Raw genomic sequence first — 17,317 nt, 5'->3', positions numbered from 1 at the left:
TTGAAATTTAAACACACCTCTCAGGAATCAGGCCCTTGGTGGCTAATCCCATTCCCTTGCTGACCACCTCCCCTTTCAGAAGATGCCTCTCTGGGGGCCCTCTGTGAACAGGTCTGACCCTCTGCTCCTGTCTGGGAGTATCCTGGGACATGTTTATGTAGTACAAGCAAAGGAAAAGCAGAGAAACGCATTCCTGTCTATTGCTCAGAATATAAATCTGTCACAGGAGCCCACCAAAGACAGTTTGGCCAAGGAGTAATGAAGTGAGGGAATCGATAGGTGACCAAGGATGACACAGTCAACTCCAAATAATTCAGTATGATGAGGGAATTAGCAAGAACCAAGGGAGCTGGTGAGAAGAGATACGTAAATTTCCCCTGTAAATGAGTGCAGATCAGCTTAGCCAGGGAAGGGAGGTGACCACTCTCCAAAGCTGGCTGGGATTTTAAAAGCAGTACATTTCTGAACAAATCCAAAGGATTGGCTTTTGGAGATTAAACCAGTCTTGACAAAGAAGAGGGGAATGAACAGAATCACCAAGTGTTCTGTCCATAGATTGGCTGGGAACTTGGGCGTGGCTGCGGCTGAGAGATTGGCCCTGGTGCTGACTCCAGACCTCAAAAGCTGGCCTCATTTAGTGGCTTCAGCTTTATTCTTAGCGCTGCACAGAGAATCCAGGACTGCCTAGCTTTCTGGGACTCACCAACATTTATATTATAGGATTTGCTTTCCCCTGGGACCAAATCGCCAAAAATATTATTGATTACATTTACAGTGTAACAGAAATGCTTCAAAAATATTTTAGCTTGCTTAGTGCTTTCATGCATATTTATCTTGTTTGAGTCTTATAATACCCCAGTAGATGGGAAGATATGGTACACACTGACCCTAAGCCTTTTTAAAGTTGTACTTTTACTCTTTTTTTTTTTCACAAAACATCACATTTATTGAATAATTTTGCCTAAACAAACTTCAGAAAATATAGATGAGTTTTAAGAAAAAAGTTTCAATCACTTGTGATCCTTTCATAAAGTTATGTTTCCCTGCATTTTTCTATGCTATTTTATATTCTATTTATATGCACCATTTTGCAGCTCTAACATAGCTTTGATTATGAGAATATTTACATATCAATAAGTACACAATTTCGTAACCTTTTGAGTGAATGAATATACATACTGTGCTACTGTCTTATTGTACATTGAGTAATTTAATCCCCTAGTGTTGGATATTTAAATCATTTTCAAGGTTAATGACTGAACACAATTATTTAAATTGTTTTTATGTATTAATAATCAAATCAATTATGATTTCAATATTAGGTATAAACATAATAATTATACAATCAGTAAACAGTATTACACTAAATAAACACCATTTGATATTCAAAATAATAATGAGGTTAACATCTGTGACTAAGTCAGCAGGCACACCTGTGCTTATTTCCTGGACCTTTTATTTTTTTATTTTTATTTTTTTCCATTTATTTTTATTAGTTGGAGGCTAATTACTTTACAATATTGTAGTGGTTTTTGTCATACATTGACATGAATCAGCCATGGATTTACATGTATTCCCCATCTTGATCCCCCCTCCCACCTCCCTCTCCACCCGATTCCTCTGGGTCTTCCCAGTGCACCAGGCCCGAGCACTTGTCTCATGCATCCCACCTGGGCTGTGATCTGTTTCACCCTAGATAAGATACATGTTTCGATGCTGTTCTCTCGAAACATCCCACCCTCGCCTTCTCCCACAGAGTCCAAAAGTCTGTTCTGTACTTCTGTGTCTCTTTTTCTGTTTTGCATATAGGGTTATCGTTACCATCTTTCTAAATTCCATATATATGTGTTAGTATGCTGTAATGTTCTTTATCTTTCTGGCTTACTTCACTCTGCATGATGGGCTCCAGTTTCATCCATCTCATTAGAACTGATTCAAATGAATTGCTTTTAATAGCTGAGTAATATTCCATGGTGTATATGTACCACAGCTTGATTCTATACTGATACAGACTTTTCAGAGTCTACAGTCAATGAAAATGAACCTCAGATATTTTTGTGCTCTTTCTGGAATTGTAAACATCTCTCTCTGCACTCAACATTGTTTTTCTGTCTTACTTAACTTCAACTGCCACCGAACTTCTGACACTTCAGTGTTAATTCGAAAACCAATTTACAGACATATGTGACATATGTCATACGTTACATACTAAGCGTACAACACAGTGCCTAAGAACTGGTCCCTGTCCTCAAACTGTATGCAGCTCAGCTGACAATACAAACAGAAGAAGGATGAGTACAGTACGAATTGTAAATGCCATGTTACAGGCAAGACACGGGTGCTGTATGATTCCAGAGAGGAGGCTCTAGCACAGACCGAGGAGTTAAAGAAGTTGCTAAGATAGGTGGTGGGTCACGTGTGATGCCTCTGGCGTGATGACTGTGAATTAGCCGGGACACACGGGGCTGGGACGGGGAAAGGGGAACATATCAGGCAGAGGCAGCAGTTTTCACTGTGTTCCAAAGGAGATGTTAGGATGACCCACCTATTAGATCTGTCTCCTAGTCATTGTGGTTGCTTGGAAAACACCAATTAAACATGGATAGGAAGTGTGATATGAACCAATGTATGTGATGGAGTTACTAAGACAGCTAGACCTTGTAGGTGATTTTCTGTGTCTAGACCCAGAAAAAGTCTATCCCAGACTCTGAGAAGAACTTGCAAATGTGACTTATCTCATAGTCAAGAAACCTTGAAAAGTTTCAAGAATATTTGAGATAGTAAAATTATATACTTATTTATATACTTGTTAATGGGGCAAGAGTTGCTTCAGGAACTAGTAGAATTGTGTTGACACTTGGTTAATGTCAGAATATACTCTTATTAAATAGGTAGTTTGCTGGCATTTTGGAAATCACCTGTGACTTCTAGTCATCAGCATAGGTTCACTGGGAATATGTCATGCAGAACTAATCTTGATTCCTTTCCATTCAGGGTTACGTAAATGACATCTTCAGCAAATTTAGAGGATTCTGATTTCAGAAAAGCACTGGACAGAATATTTTTTTCATTGTTCCTGTGTATAGTAGACTAAATATTAAAGCCTGAAGAAGAGTAGAGAAGAGATGAGGATATGAAAGCAAAATACTTTCGAGTTAGATGGTCTTAATATGTGTTTATAGTTACAGTTTAGGGGGAGTTGATCATCTAGTACTTGATAGTGGTGAAATTGCATCTGAAGCAGCAGATTTTTACTGAAGATACTATATTTGAGGAAGAATGCAGATGCCTTGGTGTTTGGAGATGAAGAATCTGGATATAGTGTCATATATGGAAGGTGATAGAGTTATTGTACATGGAAAAGAGAAACCTACAGAGATGATATCAGTCTAAAATTTTGGAGCTTCTTAGATCTATCAACTGATGTTTTTCATCAGTTTTAGAAAATTCTCAGCCATTTTTTGTCTCAATATTGGTTCTACCTTTTCCACCCTTTTCTTCTTATGGGACTCCAATTGATTGACTCTTTTGCTATTACACTTATCATTTGGGTTTTTATCATGTGGCTTCACAGTTAAAGAACTTTCATTTTATTTTTTCTTATTTTTTATGTTTTCAGTTCCCTGGTTGAAATATCTAACCCTGCCTTCTTTCTTCTTGAATATAGAAGGGATTGTTATTTAAAGTCTTAATCTGATAAGTTTGATAACTGGACACCTCATGGATCTGACTCTATCTTCTGTTATGTCTGTTTATTATCAGTCATTTTGTTTTACATCTTTGTATACCTACTTTCCTTTTGATTATGTTCTCATAACTGTAATACAAAATGGTTTGTGGGAAAAATGGTGAGAACAAAAGTGATGTTATTTTTCACCAAAAAGGATTTTTGTTAGTTCTGATTGAAACTAGGAAACTAGTAATTAAGGATCACCTTAACCCAGCTTTATAGCTTAAGATTTTATGGGCTATTCAGATGACATGAAACTGCCCTTGTCAGGGCTGGTTTATTTCTGACTCACCTTTATTTCTTGGATATATTCCTTTGGGGTTACACTTAAAATGGGGGATTACTAGCTTCCCATCACTCCCCCTTGACTGGCTCTGGAATCCAGCTCTAGTCTCTTTAGCCACATGAGGCTAAAAACTAGGGGAGTTTAGTCCCCCTATCCTTCATCCAAGGCCAATGTGCTTGCTTTTCTCTAGATTTTTATTTTCTCCTGGGTTTTGACCTGGAAGTTCTTCATTACTTCAGTAGCTCTTAAAAACACTTTATTCATCTCTTCTACTTATTTTCTGTAGGAAGCTTGATTTTAATTACAAGCGTGTAACTGCTAGAAGCCATTAAGTGAGAAAATAGATTTGTTCTGTTTTGTCCAATGGTTGGATGAAATCTGATGGATGGAATTTACAAAGAGGCCAATTTCTACTAAACCAAAGGAATAACTTCCTAGCAATTATTTTAAAAATAATAAAAAGCTGCCCACAAAACTGGGAGTTTTCTGTCATGTGTAAGTTAAAATGATGCTTTGCCAAAATTTCTTCCAGAGACTCTCTAGCAGCAGAGGAAAAGGAGCTTGCATCCCTTGGGAGTATGTAGGAGACACATGAGGCTTCTTTGCAATTTCCCCAACCAAGACATATCTCAACCTAACCTAGCCCAGACAGAACTCTGGATTTCTCCCCTGTTTCTCTAATGGCACCAGCATCCACCCAAATATTCAGACTTTAGATTTGAGAATAGCTTTCATTAGTCTCTTTCCTTCACATTCCACATCTAATCCATTGATAGGAATTGTCAGTTCTCTTCCAAAGTATATATCCTGGACTTGACCACTTCACTTATCACTGTCTTTAGGACCACAACTCTAACCCTAACCGAACCTAATCCTAAATTTGCTAGGACTGCCTAACAAAGCCCCATAGACTGGGTGACAGAAACAATAGAAATGTCTCAGAGTTCTAGAGGCTGCAAATCCAAGATCCTCATGCCAGCAGGCTTGGTTTCTTCCGAGGTTTCCTTCCCTGGCTTGTAGATGCTGCTTTCACCCTGCATCTCCACATGGTCTTCCTTCTGTACACGCCTGTGTCTTCATCTCCTTTTCCTTTAAGGACACCAGTCATATTGGATTAGCATCTACCCTCAATGGCTTCATTTTACCTTAATTACCCCTTTAAAGATGTTGTCTTCAAATACAGTCACATTCCGAAGGACTGGGGGGTTAGAACTTCAACATAAGAATTTTGGGGGCACACAACTCAGTCCATAATAGCGACCATCTTTTCTTGGCTTGACCATGGCAACAACCTTCTTCATTTTCTTTCAGCATCATTTCCTTACAGTCCCAAAGCCTATTGTTCACTCAGTACCCAGAGTGAGTTTTCTGAAGTACACATTATATCACATCATTTCTGTGCTGAAAATGCTACATTGCGAACCAGAATAAAATGTACATGTAGGAGCACAGGCACTATTTGACCTCACCTTTGCACAACTCGCTGACTTCTTATCTATTTAGCATTCACTCTGCATCAGCTACCCTGAACCTCTGTTGTCTCTGCAAACATTCCAAATTTGTTCTGAGGAATTTTGGCCATGCTTTCTTTTCTTCCTGGAAATTTCTTTCAGTCTTCCATGGCTGGTTTTTTTGGGTCATCTCCTCAGTAGACCTTTCTTTATGTTCTAGCTTAAAAAACAACACGGGGTTCCCTGGGGGCTCAGATGGTAATGAATCTGCCTGCAATGTGGGAGACCTGGGTTCAATCCCTGGGTCAGGAAGATCCCCTGGAGCAGGGAATGGCTACCCACTCCAGCATTCTTGCCTGGAGAATTCCATAGACAGAGAAGCCTGGCAGGCTATAGTCCATGGGGTCACAAAGAGTCAAATACACTTGAGTGACTAACTTACTTTCAAAACGACAACATACCTACACCCCCACCTTCTACTACTTAACCCTCTTTATTTTATTTATATTATTTATGAGTCTGAAATGATAATGCATATTTATTGTCTACATGCTCATTACCTTCCTCATACTCTAGAATGGCAGTCCTTTGAAGATAGAAGCACTGCTTGTCTTGGACCCTGCTGTCCCCAGTGCTAGATGCAGAGCCTGCCATAGAAGATGCCTAAGAAATAGTCATTCATTCACTGATTTCAAGAATATAGGCACTCACAATCTCTTCCTCTCCCCCTTTATATATTGATAAAGTTGATTATTATGAGTCTTTTTTCCTCCTGTAAACACACTTACTCCCTGGCATGAACTGCATTTTTCTGGGGGCTGAAGAAATCCTTTTTCAAAAAGCTTGACATAGAGAATGACTAGATCTGAAGTGGTAAACTGGTTTCTTCCTGTGCACAATACTGGTTGCTTAGAAGTGGTTGAGATGAATGCTGAGGTTCCACCTGAGCTCATTGGGGGTGTCATGATTGATTAGCAATGTCTGCCAGTGACACTGTATGGGAGACTGCAAGCCTCATTTATTGAATGCCCATTGCTTGCTGACTGGTGTCCACAGCATATATTAATGAATTAAAAGCTTGTTCAGTATTCTGTCTTTAGTGGTGCTCCAGGCAAAATTAAAGACTAAAATATTCTACAAATACAGATTCGTATAACCATGGGATTCATTTAAAGTTATGCTAATTGGAGACTAAATCTTTGAGATAAGTTAATATATCCAGTCCCCTAACTACTGATGATATTTAACCAACCAACAGGAATACCCAGCCTCAGAGACATAAAGCCAACCACGGCCCCATGAGTTTTGACCAAGCTTAAGTATTTTTGCCAAAAGAAATTTCTGAGACTGATTGAATGCTCAAATCTTAAGGCAGCCCTTCAGGATTTTTGCCACTGAAGATTATGTTTGCAAACCAATCAGCAAAATGCAGAATGAGATTATTCTGTTGGTGGTTTGGATAAAGAAAAGCACATTCTTTACTGTGTAGATGAAAGTTGAGTGGGGTGTTTCCCATCTGAATTCTCTGGATCCTATAATTAAGGATACCTGGGAGTTTCAGAATATGAGACATAGGAAAACAGTTGCAAACATTTTATGAAGTAGTGGCAGCGGAGGGGGGATCCCACATTTTTCCAATTATTTAACAAAACATAGCTCTTGGCCTCTTTATATGAGCAAGATAAACAAAGAAGTCACTCTCTGCTCTTTTATATCATTAGAGCAAATGTCAATAAGGACGTGTCCTCCAGTGCCAAGATAGTGGCTGGTGTTTAGTTCCAAAAGGATCAAGGCAGAAGCAACCTCTCCCAAAGGTAAACCTCCTCCTTTGTCTGTGAGTTTGCTTTAAGGAAGGTTGTAGACAAAAACTCTTTTTTGTTGTCATTATTAAATAAGTCTCTAAGCATAAATATTGATGCTTTCAAACTGTGGTTCTGGAGAAGACTCTTGAGAGTCCTTTGGACTACAAGGAGATCAATCCAGTCAATCCTAAAGGAAATCAATCCTGGATATTCATAGGAAGGACTGATGCTGAAGCTGAAGCTCCAATACTTTGGCCACCTGATATGAAGAGCTGACTCAATGGAAAATACCCTGATGCTGGCAAAGATTGAGGGCAGGAGGAGAATGGGTCAACAGGGGATCAGATGGTTGGATAGCATCACCGACTCAATGGACATGAGTTTGAGCAAACTCCAGGAGATAGTGAAGGATAGGGAGGCCTGGTGTGCCACAGTGTATGAGGTCACAAAGAGTCAGACATGACTTGGTGACTGAACAACAAAACAGAAATACATAAATAAATAAATTCTTAAACCATTTCTTTGAATTACAAGTTTATATACATGTATATAGGACTTCCCAGGTGGCGTTAGGGGTAAAGAACCTGGCTGTCATGGGAGGAGACATAAGAGATGGGTTTAATTCCTGGGTTGAGAAGATCCCCTGGAGGAGGACATGGCAGCCCACTCCAGTATTCCTGCCTGGAGAATCCCATGGACAGAGGAGCCTGACAGGTTACAGTCCATAAGGTTGCAAAGATTCGGACACGACTGAAACTACTTAGCATGCACACACGCATGAATGTATTTATTCACTGCATTTGATCTCATGTGTCATATTTCCCCCATGTATTCATTTATATGTGTGTGAGCTGGCATCCAGTCACATTACTTCATGGCAAATAGATGGGGAAACAGTGGAAACAGTGGCTGACCTTATTTTTCTGGGCTCCAAAATCACTGCAGATTGTGACTGCAGCCATGAAACTAAAAGACACTTACTCCTTGGAAGGAAAGTTATGACCAGCCTAGACAGCATATTAAAAAGCAGAGACATTACTTTGCCAACAAAGGTCTGTCTAGTCAAAGTTATGGTTTTTCCAGTGGTCATGTATGGATGTGAGAGTTGGACTAAAAGAAAGCTGAGTGCCAAAGAATTGATGCTTTTGAACTGTGGTGCTGGAGAAGACTCTTGGGAGTCCCTTGGACTGCAAGGAGATCCAACTAGTCCATCCTAAAGAAGTTCAGTGCTGAGTGTTCATTGGAAGGACTGATGCTGAAGCTGAAACTCCAATACTTTGGCCAAATGATGAGAACAGCTGACTCACTTGAAAAGACCCGGATGCTGGGAAAGATTGAAGGTGAGAGGAGAAGGTGATGACAGAGGGTGAAATGGTTGGATGGCATCACTGACTCAATAGACATGAGTCCATTGAGTGGTGATGGACAGGGAGGCCTGGCGTTCATGGGGTCGCAAAGAGTCGGACATGACTGAGTGACTGAACTGAACTGAACTGAGCTTGTATTTGTACATATATGCCTCTATGAGTGCATGTGTCGGATGTAAAACACATTTTTCATGTGACAGAAGGGAATACTGTCGGTAGATTTAGCAAATCAGTTAGAGCTGCCATGGTTGGTCCTCTGCATAGCCCTCAGCTCACTTTCCATGTCCTGCCTGTACTACTCAAGACTAAACCAGGTAGGAAGTACTGGAGTTCCCATGGGAACATTATAGTGGTCTTCACATCTGCCATTGGGTAAGAAGTCTGAGAAGAGACAAGAAATGAGAAGTTGTTTTTTTTTTTTTGCTTCTTTTTTATTATTATTATTATTATTTTTTTTTTTTTGGTCATACATTGATATGAATCAGCCATAGATTTACACGTATTCCCCATCCCGATCCCCCCTCCCACCTCCCTCTCCACCCGATTCCTCTGGGTCTTCCCAGTGCACCAGGTCCAAGCACTTGTCTCATGCATCCCACCTGGGCTGGTGATCTGTTTCACCATAGATAGTATACATGCTGTTCTTTTGAAATATCCCACCCTCACATTCTCCCACAGAGTTCAAAAGTCTGTTCTGTACTTCTGTGTCTCTTTTTCTGTTTCGCATATAGGGTTATCGTTACCATCTTTCTAAATTCCATATATATGTGTTAGTATGCTGTAATGTTCTTTATCTTTCTGGCTTACTTCACTCTGTATAAGGGGCTCCAGTTTCATCCATCTCATTAGGACTGGTTCAAATGAATTCTTTTTAACGGCTGAGTAATATTCCATGGTGTATATGTACCACAGCTTCCTTATCCATTCATCTGTTGATGGGCATCTAGGTTGCTTAGAAATGAGAAGTTTTATAGGTTGGGATTTAAACACAGGAGAGTGTGTGTGTTTGGGGGTACACACATACTCATAGCCCTGATGTTGTCACACTGTTGCTCTAAAACACTGAGCTGATAGAACTTACTAACACTGAAATGCATTTCACTGGTTAGTGAAATGCAGCCATTAAGGGAGCAGAAAGCACAACTGTCCTACCCATTCCCTGGTCACCTTGGGGGTGCCAGGCTCCTTCAGGGGGACATTGGTAACCAGGAGTCTCCAGCTGGGGAGACACACATGCTAGGAGCCTCCTGGCACCCTGCTGGGTGCCTTACTTTTGCTCCTCTTCATGGTCTTCTAAGCATCCCTCTGAAGTGTTGGGAGTCATTTCATAGTTAAGGAAGCTCCCACACAGACCAGCTAAAGTCTTGTTAAATCTACATTGACTAAGTGACTAGGAAGTTGGAATTTGAATCCAGGCCTTCTTGTATCCCCTCTTCCACTAGAAATGTTGTGGCAGGAGAGGTGGAAGGAATTAAGAGGGCTTAACTTGGAAGGAAAGATTTTGAGATGTCAGGGTGAAATAGAAAATAGATGCCTCCTCCCTAGGGTCCTACCAGGCAGAAGGAGGACCAAGAGTAGGATTCAGATTCAGTCAGCTGACCCTGCTGTGGGTCAGGCCCTATGCCAGATGCTGGGATCTCAGGAACAAAAACATCAGCCATGGCCTCTTATAGCTCATAGTCTGGGAGAACAGACAGACACGTGACCAGGTGCTTCCCACGAAAACCCCACATGCTGAGTGTACCAACAGACAAGGCAATGGAGGAAGAGGGCCTGATGACTTGTGACTGGGCTTACCAGGGAACACTTGGAAAAGATGGTCTCCTTTAAACATTGCTTCAGCGAACAAGTAGAGTCTTGACAGATAGAGATAGAAAAGGTAGAAGTTTCTAGGAGCTGGGCAGTAGGAGCAAGAGCACCACCAAGGCAGGAGACTGGATGGTGGATTTGGGAAGAGTGAATGTTGGGCAGAGTTAGCAGGTGGCTTCTACTTGGAGAAATGCCAACCATGAGCCTGAAAATATCTAGCCTTGAGTTGGGGTGGGCCTTGAACATCAAGTTTCCTGAAGTAAGAAGTATGTATCTTGCTTTAGGCAAATGTGAAAGAAGAACATCCAGATTTACACAATGATACTCATTGTTAACTGCTGCTTTTTCAGATGTTGTTGATAAAGCAATTGTTATTGAAGTTCAATATTTGCTACTAGAAAAAAAAAAATTCCAACCCTCATTCTTCATAAAGAACTCAGGTCATTCTCCAGATATGCACAGCCCTCGTGACTGTGCTTTTAAATGTGAGCCTGAGAAGAGAACTCAGGGACCTGAAGGTATCTCAGTTCACTGAGGATTGTCAGGATAGGAGGGGGAACTTGGGGACTCAGATGCCACAAGAGTGCCCTGGAAATCCCAGCCCATTTGGCATTAGCCAGATGTGAGAGGGGCAAAGGGGTTGGTACCCTAACATTTCATTTTTGATGACTATCTTGCTCTGTGTATTTATGGAGAAACGAGCACTAACAAGTTTTGGCATTTTTTCAAACATTTGACTCTTGATTGCAGAAAATTGCAACAGGCCTCTTAACTGCTTAGTTAAAGTCCTTAGCGCAAAGAATGGAGGTTGTTAGATTTATTATTATTTTTTACCATCTCCCTCTAACCCAACTCTAGTGCTTTTCAAACAGTTGAAGAAAGACAATTGCTAGTTTTTAAATTGAAGCACATGGAAGAATGTCTTGGGAGAAACAGTGTTCAAGAGGTGAAAGATTACCATATATTTAAGTGTTTGAGCCCATCCATCTTTTAGAGCAGAAGTCTTTAATCAGGGCCAGTGATTACAGGGATAGTGTCAAGATAAAAATCATATGCATTCTAGCATTTAAAAAAATTCTCTGCCCTAAGTCACTAATGGTAGCTTAGATTATTAGCACAGAGATCATTCTCAAGGCCTAATGGGCCCTGGCTGGTTTCTCTCTTGGCAGGCCTTGGGCACTGGGCTCACCTTTGTAATTTCACCTTTGGCTTGGAGTCTGTGTCTCCACAGGCACCTTGATTTGAAAGCAATCGGCTGACTTCATCCTTAGAAGTGAGTGTTACCAAGAGATCGTGTGCCTGTTATTTTCAAAGTAACCAGTTGGTTAACTGAAGTCAGAAGTTGCAGCAAAGTGGGTTGAGTGTGTAGCTGCCATTTTGTTTACAAAATGCTTTTCCATCCTGGCATTCATGTGTTTTGTGAACGTTTGTTGAGAGCTTATTATCTGGAGGCTCTGTACTCAGTACTGAAATGCATGCAAGAACACAAGCCACAACCCAAGCCTAATGCAGCTTCCAGTGCAAGCATTCATTCATTCGTCATTTGTTCCTAATGCAGCACGTGTTTACAGGGTGTCTCAGTGTGTCTGTCAAGAAGGCGTTGATCCAGGAGCGGGGCTGCAACACAGCAAATTTCCTTCTCTCGGGTTGTTTGCATTTTCGAAAGAGATGTTGAGAACTAGACTTTGTCAGGTATGGATGACAACAACAAAGAATAATAAAACTGGGGCTATGGGCATTTTTAAACAAATGATTGTATTTCTTACCTTCTTTGGGTGAGATTAGTAAACCCATTCTAAAGATGCAAATGAGGTTCGGGATGCACATAATGGCTATGTCCTGCAGGGAGCCATCCAGAGGGAGGTACGTTTGGCCCCAGGGCTGCACTATTCTGGCCCTCAGCTCAACGTGCCAGTACCTTGCCTTTCATGGCACCCTGCTGCTTTCTCTTTGGGGTGCTACCTGAATGGGGAGATGTTCTTTTATGCATGTGTGCATGGTCAGTTGTGTCCAACTCTTTGCAACCCAACCATGCTCCTCTGTCCATGGAATTTTCCAGGTAAGAATACTGGAGAAATGAGTTGCTGTTTACTCCTCCAGAGGATCTTCCTGAACCAGGGATCAAACCCACATCTCCAGCATTTCCTGTTTTGGTGGCAGATTCTTTACCACTGAGCCACGTGGAAAGCACCTCCCTTAATGCAATCTCATGTTAAAAACTATCTCCCACCTCCAGCCCTTCGCTCAGACTTTGGCTTTCTTTCAAAGGATTTTATTTGTTGTTGTTTTTTTTTTTTTTCAAAGAGAATGCTTACAACTGTCACTTATGCTTTTAATTTTAATACCCTTCCTTCACTCCCAGGAGGGAAAACCAGCAACAGAATAAAGCTCCAAAGAACCAGCACTGATGAGTTGGGAAAGACCTGTGAGTCCTGCAATAAGCCTCGGGGGTCTAGGATTGTCGCTTGCTGCCCATGGGGTTTGTTTCCCTCCCTCCCTTCTTTCCTTTTCTAGACTCTCCCATATCTATAAAGTCATGAACAACAGCACCCCCAGCCACTTGCCAGGATTGTAGTGAAGGTTACCTAAGAGAACAGCTACAGGAGTCCTTCATGAACTCGCCCCTTGGACAAAACCCCAAAAGAATAAAATAGATCACTGAGTGTAGTGGAGAGAGCACCCAGTCTGGAGTTAGGGGGCCTGGGTGGGACCCTAGCACACTAGCTGCTGAACTTGGCTCAAGGATTTACTCTGCCAAACCTGTTTGCTCCTGTCACTATAGAGCCTGCGATGATGGAGGGCCACCTGGCTGAGGGATGGAGCAGCAATGCCTCCATCATAAGGCAGAAAATTGAATGAAATGGTGATGTAATGGGCTCGCTTTGTGTTCATGTTTTCTAAACCCCAGGCATTCATGAGCACCTTCATAACATTTGTCACATCCGCACTTTAAATGTCTTCATTTACATTTGTACTTTAGCCATGGCTAAACAATAAAGGCCATAAAATCACAGGTTTTATTTCATGAATGTCTTACAATTAGAAAAATATGTAATCATTTAATATATAGTATAATAAAATACATAATATTTTATCATAAATATAAATTCCTAAAACTCTTGTAAGCAACCCCAGTGCCATTGGAATGTTTATCAGGTGAATGCATTGCAGGTCTCTTCCTGATCTTTTCATGGGCTTTAATCATCAGCACATTTTCATGGAGTTTCAAAGTCTGATATTGTCCTTTCACAAATGTCATCTCATTTGATCCTTATGATATTCACAGCTGAGAACAAGGCTAAAATGATTGTCTCCACTTTATGGCAGAAAGGGCTTGGTGAGAGGAAATAATTTGCACGGAGTCATGCAGCTTATTACATGGGAGCCAGGAAGAGAACCCAGGGCTCTGGATTCCCAGCCTGAAGTGCCTCCCTCCTTTGTCTGGGATGTCCCTTCTCCTCACAGGGCCCTGGGCCACCCACCCGCTGTTGGTTCCTCCCCTCCAGACCTGGCTGAGGCCTCAGAAGGCTGTCTGGACTCTCAGAGCTCAGCTGTAAATATTGGAGAGGGGTTCTCTTATCTGAGAGTCACTTCTCACTCATCCAGCTGCCAGCAGCCTAAGTATCCATCCACTTGCAGACTGTAAATCAGTGCCCAGCTCGACAGCAAATCCATGAGTCTGAGCTGGAGCCCAAACAGGCCTCAGCCCCTGCCTGAGGAATTGCAGAGAAAACTTTGAGGCTGAGCCCAGCCAAGAGCCACTCTGTTTAAGAGATGCTTTTGGTCCAGACACATCATCCTGCCCCCAGTGGAGAAAGACCAAAAGGAGAAAGCCAGGGGCTGCAAACCCAGGCCACTGGACCCCAGACTGCATCACATGGGGACAGAGAGAGGGAAGCCCACTCCAAAACTTGGCGGTTTGCTGCCTGAGCACATCAGCTCTACATCCAGAGGGTCAGGCAAAGGCGGATACGGATATCTATGTCAAAGCATTAGGGGCCGCTTGAAACTCATGCTCAGAGAGAGGATCCTTGTTTCCTCTCTAATCCTCCAAAAAACTCCAAAGTTAACTTGGAAAGCCCACTCCATGCTGGGATTGGGAAAGACAGATTATAACTAAAGGAAAAAACAAAAACAAGCAACTATTTCTATATTTCCTGGAATTGGTTAAAGTATACAACAAAGTCTGTAAGATCTTCCAGGATGGGGTCCCTGCCCAACCCCTCAGCCTTGACCCTCTTTATTCCCATTTGGAACATTCCTGCCACACCAACTGTGTGGTCTCCTAGACAGGCCTGATGTCCCCAGCCTCTAGGACTTCACACTGAGTACATCTCTGCCGGGGGCATCTTTTTTCCTCTTTCCACCTAATTCCTACTCAGCCTTCAAGACTTTTCCTTCGCCGATTCATTGATTAACCCAATGAAACATAAAAAATAAATAGGTGAAATAAAGTTCAGGGATTAGCCTAGTCATAGAAGAACAGTGCTTACAGCAAGCATCTTGGCAGGGTCAACTAAGAAGATCAGAGTAATTGGGTCTGAAACCACCCTGAGCGCCCTCCCACCTTCTCTAGCAGCCCTTGTCTGTGTTGACTTGATCCCACAGCATGTTCTAGGGCCCTCTCTTACCTCCTTACCCATCAGGATCTTACTGAACCTTTAGGGCTCAGGAGCCCCTCATATCACTAGACTTGTTGGAGAATCTGATGGCTAAATTCCAAAATGATGCCTGTTTATACTTTGCAATTGTTGGGGTTGTTATAAGTTCCTGTTTCTCTCCCCAAAGAGACTCTGAATTTCTCAAATGGGCCTTCATCTTTCACTCTCCTTGTTCACTTCCCCCTATCCTTCAACCTAATTCCCAGCATCTGTGCCCTTAGTGGTCCACAGGGCAGGGTCAACAATATATTAGGGATAGTTCATGGGTTCTCCAGGGCTGATCTTCTCATTGTTTAATATGCACACCCTGAGTGCCCATATTTTCCCATCATTTCTTGGCAAATAGATGGGGAAACAATGGAAACTGTAACAGACTTTATTTCTTAGGCTCCAAAATCACTGCAGATGGTGACTGCAGCCAAGAAATTAAAAGACGCTTCTTGGAAGAAAAGCTATGACAAATCTAGACAGCATATTAAAAAGCAAAGACATCACTTTGCCGACAAAGGTCCATATAGTCAAAGCTATGGTTTTTCCAGTAATTACATACAGATGTGAGAGTTGGACCATAAAGAATGCTGAGCACCAAAGAATTGATGCTTGCAAACTGTGGTACTGAAGAAGACTCTTGAGAGTCCCTTGGACTGCAAGGAGATCAAACCAGTCAGTCCTAAAGGAGATCAACCCTGAATATTCATTGGAAAGCCTGATGCTGAAGCTGAAACTCCAATACTTTGGCCACTTGATGCGAAAAGCTGACTCTTTGGAAAAGACCCTGATGTTGGGAAATATTGAAGGCAGGAAGATAAGGGGACAACAGAGGATAAGATGGTTGGATGGCATCACCAACTCAACGGACATGAGTTTGAGCAAACTCTGGGAGATGGCAAAGGACATGGAAGCCTGGTGTGCTGCAGTCCACGGGGTCACAAATAATCGGACATGACTTAGCAACTGAACGACATTTTGCCAAAGAATGAGATGCTTTCAACAACAGTGTTTTCGGCCATTTAAAATGACTCAAGTTAATCCTATAATATCTGGGATTATTTTCTTCAGGAGCTCGAAAGTATTACAATGGTAAATATACATAATTCTTCCATTTCTTGTATGCCCTCCTGCTATTTAATGGCTCCATGTTGCAAGTTGGCCAAGGACACCAGCTGCTAATTTTAGCTAGACTGAGAAAGGAACAGCCCTGGCACAGCACGGTGGCTGATAGATAGCAATCCTAGAACCAGGGTGAGACTGGCAGGTGAATTTCAGAGAGGTGGTTCTCCTTCCTTACCTCTGACTGACACCTGTGTCATGACCACAGGCAATTCTGGATGACTGAACAATTTAAAATCTTTTTTGTCTTACACAGTTCTTCCATTCTCATTGCAGTTATTACTGATGGCAGGCGTGCTGATGTCTTGGCAGAGTGGAGCCTTCCTGCTGGGAAGAGGGGTTTTGAATTTGATGTCCTATTATGACTTTGATAGATTCAGACAAATTTCTCAGGCTTGATGGACCTTTGCCCAGGCTGGAAATCTTCCCTGGGCAGCAGGAAACATCTGAGGCACCCAGACCCTAAATGGGGTGTTTTGCTTTACTAATCCCCAGATCTCCACGGACTGAAGCCAAAAGGGTTTGAGAAAGATAAAGCTGGGATTCAGTCTCCAAGGCCTGAAGTGGTAGCAATGAAGTCCCCTAGTGTAGGGAGTCATGAAACAGTGTCCAAACCCTTCGCTAGGCTGGACCAGGCCCAGTACACGCTTCCCTAGGCTGAAGAGTATGAGTTAGCCTAGGCTTTACTAACGGGAAGGCTCTATCCTGGGGCTACGCCTTTAAAGAAGTTCGCAGAATATTTGCATTTAGGTGGCCTGGAGAGAGAAGTTTGGAAGAAACACAAGAATGGGAATCATAGTGGAAGCTGGGATGTGGTAGAAGTGGATGTTAATGGATAGAATAAATCTAGGGCAGAACTGAAGGGCTCTAGAAAATGGGCAGTGATTCCAGAGTCACGATGAAGTGGGGCATCTGGAAGTTAACAACAGGAAAGCTGGTCACATACTACCACTGTTATGTTACATGTGTAACATCGCGGACTCGGAGTGGACACTGGAGTGTGGACTCGGACACACCTTGCAGGGGGCTGGGCTCAGCACCTGTCTTGAAAAGTAGGACCTAGCCTGCACCCCCTCACAGGGCCACGAGACTACATCTGTA

This window comes from Dama dama, chromosome 33, assembly GCF_033118175.1.
Source record: "Dama dama isolate Ldn47 chromosome 33, ASM3311817v1, whole genome shotgun sequence".
Taxonomy (NCBI): domain Eukaryota; kingdom Metazoa; phylum Chordata; class Mammalia; order Artiodactyla; family Cervidae; genus Dama; species Dama dama.
The sequence above is the reverse complement of the archived record's forward strand: the minus strand, read 5'-3'. Positions refer to the sequence as shown.